Source organism: Ovis canadensis, chromosome 3 (genome assembly GCF_042477335.2).
Source record: "Ovis canadensis isolate MfBH-ARS-UI-01 breed Bighorn chromosome 3, ARS-UI_OviCan_v2, whole genome shotgun sequence".
In the NCBI taxonomy this organism is placed as follows: domain Eukaryota; kingdom Metazoa; phylum Chordata; class Mammalia; order Artiodactyla; family Bovidae; genus Ovis; species Ovis canadensis.
In genome coordinates, this window is record NC_091247.1 from 161349213 (window position 1) to 161356955 (window position 7743).

Below are 7743 nucleotides of genomic sequence, written 5' to 3' on the forward strand. Positions count from 1 at the left end.
CTAGCTGTGACGAGCAGCACCTACTCTCTAGTTTCAGTGCGAGGGCTTCTCATTGCATTGGCTTTTCTTGTTGTGGAACACAGGTTCTAGGGCTCCCAGGCTCTAGAGCGTGGGCTTAGTAGTTGTGGCATACAGGCTTAGTTGCTCTACAGCCTGTGGGATATTCCCAGATCAGGGATCAAACACATTTCCTTCGTTGGCAGGCAAGTTCTGTACCTCTGAGCCATCAGGAAAGCCTTTGCCTCATTTTTATGACCATTCCAGCCTGCTTGTGTTTCCTGTTTGCATGGTGTATCTTTTTCAATCTTCTTACTTGTCATTTATTTGTATCATTGTTTTTAAAGTGTGTGTAGTGAGAACTAGAGAATACTAATTAAAAAGAGCAGTATCTGACAGTCTCTGCCTTTTGATTGAAATGTTTAGTTTATTTCTTCTGTGAGGTTTTCACAGTCAGGGTTTTGCTGATGGTATCCTCAAACCATTATTTAACAAGCTTTCTGTTCTCTTTTCTCTTCATGTTGGGAGTTAGATCAAGATGTTTGATCACATTCAGTAATTGCTTTTTTTTTTTTTTTTTGGTAGCAAGTGTTGTGCATTTTGGGCTTCCCACGTGGCACTAGTGGTAAAGAACCAATGCAGGAGATGTAAGAGATATGAGAGACAGGGTTTCCATCCCTGGTTGGGGAAGATCCTCTAGAGGAGGGCATGGCAACCCACTCCAGTATTCTTGCCCAGAAAATCTTATGGACAGAGGAGCCTGCCAGGCTATGGTTCAAAGGGTCGCCAAGAGTCGGACATGACTGAAGTGACTTAGCACGTGCACACACACATACACACGTTGTGTGTTTTATTAGACAGCTAATACCTGGCATTGCCTAAATTGGTTGTATTAGTAGAGGTTACAAAACTGTTGGATTCTAAATATATCACTTTAATTTCATGGGGAAACAGTAGAAACAGTGTCAGACTTTATTTTTCTGGGCTCCAAAATCACTGCAGATGGTGATTGCAGCCATGAAATTAAAAGACACTTACTCCTTGGAAGAAAAGTTATGACCAACCTAGATAGTATATTCAAAAGCAGAGACATTACTTTGCTGACTAAGGTCCGTCTAGTCAAGGCTATGGTTTTTCCTGTGGTCATGTATGGATATGAGAGTTGGACTGTGAAGAAGGCTGAGTGCCAAAGAATGGATGCTTTTGAACTGTGGTGTTGGAGAAGACTCTTGAGAGTTCCTTGGACTGCAAGGAGACCCAACCAGTCCATTCTGAAGGAGATCAGCCCTGGGATTTCTTTGGAAGGAATGATGCTAAAGCTGAAGTTCCAGTACTTTGGCCACCTCATGCGAAGTGTTGACTCATTGGAAAAGACTCTGATGCTGGGAGGGATTGGGGGCAGGAGGAGAAGGGGACGACAGAGGATGAGATGGCTGGATGGCATCACTGACTTGATGGACGTGAGTCTGAGTGAACTCTGGGAGTTGGTGATGGACAGGGAGGCCTGGCGTGCTGCAATTCATGGGGTCGCAAAGAGTTGGACACGACTGAGCGACTGAACTGAATTTCATTTATTAGACAAATCTGCAAAGAGGAACTGCACCTCCAACTATTTAGTTACCTTGAAGAACAGCTCATAAAGGGGTGGCTAGATAAATGCTTTATTCTTTTGTCAGTTTTTATTTTTATTTTATTTTTTTCAGTCCTGTGTCTTTATTAAAGAAAGTTAGAAAGAGACTAGATCTGACAAACAAGCGGTGAGATGCTGGCTAGAAGGGAGTGGGCTGGGCTTAGGCCCTGGGGATTCAAGGGCAGACTGATGGCCTGGGAGGGACCAAGAAGATCAGGTCCTGGCAGCAGCTGAGGAAGTGCCTGAGGATGAGCATTCAGGCACTGGGGTGGGCCATGGAGGTGGGTGATCAGCTGGTTCTGCAGGGAGTCCAGGGCCGTCTTTGGACCCCTTTTCTTGAGACCACCTTTTCTGTCTACCTAGATCATCCACTGGTCCTGATCCTGTTCGTTGCCCTCCATGTCCGCCTCATTGACCTCCCCGTCATCAGGTGACTCATTGTAGTCATTCATCTCATCCATGTCCTGCATGTCCTCGTCATCCTCTGAGTCCTCTTCACTGTCCTCGTCGTCGTCTTCATCTTCCTCTTCGTCATAGTGCTCTGAGGCCGGCTTGCCAATAGGTACCAGGTTGTCGTCTTTCTCTGCAATTCTCTGGAGCGCGCCGGGAGGCGGCAGCCGGCGGCGACCCGGAAGCACTTCTTTCTCTTTTGTCAGCTTTTAAAATAGTGAGTTGTACAGCATCTTCCAGAGACATTGAGGAGTTTATAAAGAAATGTGTAAGAATTTATAAGGATTTCTGCCTCTTGCCTCTTAGCTTTAACCCCAAATCTGAATCAAAGCAGCCATTTTTTCCACTTACCATAGACACTTTCATATAAAATATTACAACCTTCCCTTATTTCTTCTTCATGGTTGATTTTTCTCTCTCGATTACTGTTAAGTCCTCTCCTCTACTTTTTTCCTTCCTCTCTTGTTTCTAATACCTTCCTCAGCAATTCTACTTTAGCCACTAAAATTCTTCCTACTATGGCCATACCACCCTGAATGCGCCCGATCTCGTCTGAAGTTCTTCCCATGCTTCAGGGAGCCAGTACCCTAGTGGTCTCTGACCCAATTTTGGAAAGCAGCATCTGAAAATATTTATTTTGATTGCTTTTACAACTAGTTTTTTTTTTTTTTTTCAGGCCATTGCAAAGGAATACATAGAGGGGAAAAGTTCAGTATTGACACACTAATGGGGTGACCACAAAAAGCCCAACCACTTCATGAGCACACAAGACATTTAGCCAACTATAGCCAAGCAATGCTGAGTATATCCAGTGGATTACTCAGTAAGAAAAGCTACTCAGAACTAAAATCTTTCCAAGCATAATTTTACTGTAATTTTTTATTATTAGGTAGAAAATCATTCTCAGTCTATTTTCTGTAATTAGTCTATATAAAAACATCACATTAACTTCTGTTTTTTGTTTTTCTTTTAAGTAAGTTTAAGAAAAATAAATTTTTTTCCCATCCAAGTGAGAAAGAAAAAACATGCCATGTGACTTCCCAAGAAAGCCCTGTAGATAGAGTTTAGCAATTCTGCAATGCAATTATTTCATGGCCTTTTGCCTGAATAATTCTAAGCTGCTTCTCCAGAGGAAATGAGTCAGAAGAAATATGCTTGCTGTGTCCTTCTTCCTTGGGAGACTTCTCTTGATAACTTGTAGATCCATGAGGATTCATTAACTGCAAGTCTTTTGACTTGTCTGCATATTTTTTCAATCTGATTTTGATAATCTGTTTCTAGGATACTTTAAATTTAAAACCATATGGTATGTGTAAGATATCAATGTTAGGAAATGAAGAGATGCAAATGTGTTCTGCTTTCTGTAGCCCTGTACCTAATGTCAGACTCTGCCTGCTAATGCAGGAGACTCAGGTCCTGTCCTTGGATCAGGGAGATCCCCTGGAGAAGGAAATGGCAACCTACTTCAGTATTCCTGCCTGGAGAGTTCCATAAAGAAAGGAACCTGGAGGGCTACAGTCCGTGGGGTCACAAGAGTCAGACATGACTTAGCAACTAAACAATAAGAACCTAATATCAGCACCTGGGGGCAGGAGTCTGCCTGATGGTAGAACTCAGGGAGGGCCACAAAGGGTAGCTGTGTTGGGGTGCATTCTGAAAGAGAACTGCTTGGCTGTGCAGCAGCAACAGCAGAACATGCAGGATGGTGCTTGACACTGATCTTACAGAGGACTTTGGCTAACTTTGTCCCTTGGGAGCTTTGACAGGTCTTGGAAACTGTAGAGCAATTCCTCAATTCATTTAAATTTGAAAATTGATGTCTCATTTGATATGAGATTTATAATGACTCAGCTGATTAAACTTCTAGATGAGAGCTAAACTTATTTTTAGTGTGTCAAGGTCTGGCCGTGTAGGACACCGTTTGACTCCACAGCCATCCTGGTTTCAGTCACTCCAGGATAGACCAGTAGAGCAGTCGGTCCCCAAAGCAAAAGCAGATAGAGGATATGAATGACTCTTTGCTGGCATTTAACTTATATTCATTTAACAACTATTAAACATCAACTGCCCGGCTTCCCTGGTGGCTCAGATGGTAAAGAATCCGCCTATAGTTCAGGAGACCCAGGTTCAATCCCTGGGTCAAGACGATTCGCCTGGAGAAGGGAATGGCTACCCACTCTAGGATTCTTACCTGGAGAATTCCATGGACAGAGGAGCCTAGAGGGCTATAGTCCATGGGGTCATAGAGAATCAGACATGACTGACACAGATATTAATCACGCCAAGGATGGTCATACAGCAGTCAACCATGATAAATATGAGGCCTGCTTGATTAGTGCTGGGATTGAGGTAAGCTGGCTTCAACCACCCAGGCAGGCCCAGAGCTGAGGGGATTGTAAGCAGAAAGGCAGTGAACAGTCTTCAAACTTGTTTTACCAATTTTGGAAAAACCATGATTCCTTGATGGATTTTTTTTTTTAATCTGAAATCATCATCATTACATTTAAATGTCTCAGGTGATACACTTTATCATACATTGTAGATGTTGACACCGGAAATAAAAATATTCATTCTTTTAAATGTATATGTAAAAATCTTGTTATAATAAGACTTAATAACTACCATTTCTTATATTTAAAAACATCTAAATAAGTTTTGTAACAATTGGAACTATTGTATTGCTCTTTGAATTCCATTCTGTTTCTCCCATAGAATATTATTCTAGGATTTAAAAAACAATTTTTTTTTCAGCTGCACCTTTCAGCATACAGGATCTTAGTTCCCTAAACAGGGATCAAACCCATGCCTCTTGCAGTGGAAGCTCAGAGTCCTAACCCCTGGACCACCAAGGAAATCCCAGAATTTTGTTCTAATGTTTTTTTCTTAAAAGTCTTATTGATCACCCTATTAAATACTTATCAGCATATTATTTATATATATATATATGTATGTTCTTTCTATTACCATAAAGCTCCAAGAGTCTAATGACCAAATGACATACATACTAGAAATTCTATTTGAACATTTTATTTGAAATATCTCTTTCAATGAATTGAGTAGGTACTGTTTATGGTGACTTGGTTAATGTAGTCAATTGTCTAAGTGTTCCTCTGGTGAGCAGAGATCTTTACACCCCTAGTAATACCTCATATTAAGAACTGTGAGGGGTCTGATATTTTACAAGTTACCCTGCCATAATTTCATGTGTGCTGGCAGCACACAGGAGGTAATTACAGCAGTAGCAATAGCCAGAATATTCCCATTTTTGCACTGGGTCTCTGAGCCACAATTCGCTCAGGGCCAATGTGGATGGGCCCAGATGGATGCCTGCTCACACAATTCATTGTATTTCAGGAGAGAATTCTGACCTTAGGAAACTCAAATCTTTTTTAATGGTCAATAAGGATGCCTTCCATTTGCTCCAGTGTTGTTCTGGGAAGTAACAATATTAGTTTCCAAGGGTTGCTGTTACAAAATACCATGTCTGGTTGTTTAAAACAACAGAAATTCACTGTGTCTCAGTTCTAAAGGCTACAAGTCTGAAATTAAGACGGTGGCAGGGCTGTCTTCCCTCTGAAACCTATGGGAGAACCCTTCCTTGCCTTCTAACACCTGCTGTGTCATTAGCAGTCTCTGGCACTGTTTGGCACATAGCTGCGTGACCCCAGCCATCACTTGGCATCTTCTCTGTCTTCACATGGACGTCTTCCTATAAGGACACCAGTCATGTCGGACAAAGGGCCTGCCATACTGTGTGTGTGTGTGTGTGTGTGTGTGCGCGCGCCTGCCATACTGTGTGTGTGTGTGTGCTTAGTCGCTCAGTCATGACAGATTCTTTGCGACCCTGTGGATTGTAGCCCACCAGGCTCTTCTGTGTGTGTGTGGGCCTGCCATACTCTGTCTGTGTGTGTGTGTGTGTGTGCGCACGCATGTGTGTGTGCGTGCGTGCCTGCCATACTCTGTGTGTGTGTGTGTGTGTGTGTGTGCGCGCTTAGTCTCTCAGTCATGACAGACTCTTTGCGACCCTGTGGATTGTAGCCCACCAGGCTCTTCTGTCCGTGAGGATTCTCCAGGCAAGAATACTGGAGTGGGTTGCCATGTCCTCCAGAGGATCTTCCCAACCTAGGTCTCCCAAATTGCAGGAAGAATCTTTATCATCTAAGCCATCAAGGAAGCTCAAAATACTGGAGTAGATAGCCTATCTCTTCTCCAGGGGAACTTCCTCACCCAGGAATTGAACTGGGGTTTCCTGCATTGCAGGTGGATTCTTGACCAGCTGAGCTACCAGGGAAGCCCACTCCAGTATGACCTCATCTTAGCTAATTAGATCTCCAACAACCCTGTTGCCAAATAAATTCCCATCCAGAGGTACTAGGATTATGACGTCAACATCTTTTTGTGGGGAGGGACATCATTCAGCCCTTAACAGTGAATATGTCTGCTCTTTAGGTGAAGGGGTATGCTGTCTTCCAAGGATGCTCACCAGGACACATGCATCTTTGAAAGAGAGTCCAGAATTAAGGGCCTCCCTCCAGCGTGTGAGATGAGTCCAATTGTGCAGCAGTTTGAACATGCTTTGTCATTGCCTTTCTTTGGGACTGGAATGAAAACTGACCTAACAACCTAGATGTTTTCAATTGCATATGCTAAAAGAACTGGCTTTGCAGTTTCCAGGGGGGAAAAGTTTCATTTTAACCAATTTTCTCTGAAGTCCAAGGAATATCATGGCCATCCTACATCAAAAAGTCATCTTTCCTTTATGTAGTCATAGTTTCATGCCTAAATTATAGACCAATTCATGCTCAAATTGACTCTGATATCAGGGGCAGATCAGCTGATAAAAAGCTTGGATTGTCCCTCTGGAGGGAAGTGAGACCTTGGTCCCATGAGAAGAATCTGAGGGCTTAAGGGAATTTTCAGGAGTGGGGAAAGCTTGGTCCATCCTACATGTACCATAATCTTAAATAATGCTTTTTTTTTTAAACCAAAGTAAAAAACAGATGATAAAAACAAATATAAATCATTGAAAGGTAAAGAAATTCATCATCTGTGATCGAAAGCTGCATTCTAAGGAAACTTTGTTCTCGTAACCTAGAGAGGAGACTAAGTTCCAGTCTGGTACCAGCTTACCAGGTAACAAACAAAAAAAATTGTTTATGGGTAAGCTTAGAAAAGCCTTTTCTACAGATAATTTGAAGTAGCAGTATTTTTGCAAAGGCATCAGTGTGAAACCATAGATGGGATGTTTAAAACCTGATTAGATAGAAATTGGGGAGAAGGCAATGGCACCCCACTCCAGTACTCTTGCCTGGAAAATCCCATGGATGGAGGAGCCTGGTAGGCTGCAGTCCATGGGGTCGCTAGGAGTCGGACACGACTAAGTGACTTCACTTTCACTTTTCACTTTCATGCATTGGAGAAGGAAATGGCAACCCACTCCAGTGTTCATGCCTGGAGAATCCCATGGACAGGGGAGCCTGGTGGGCTGCTGTCTATGGCGTTGCAGAGAGTCAGACATGACTGAAGCGACTTAGCAGCAGTAGCAGCAGCAGCTCATAGCTCAGTCGATTAAGAAACTGCCTGCAATGCAGGAGACCCTTCGATTCCTGGGTGGGGAAGATCCCCTGGAGAAGAGCATGGCAACCCACTCCAGTATTATTGCCTGG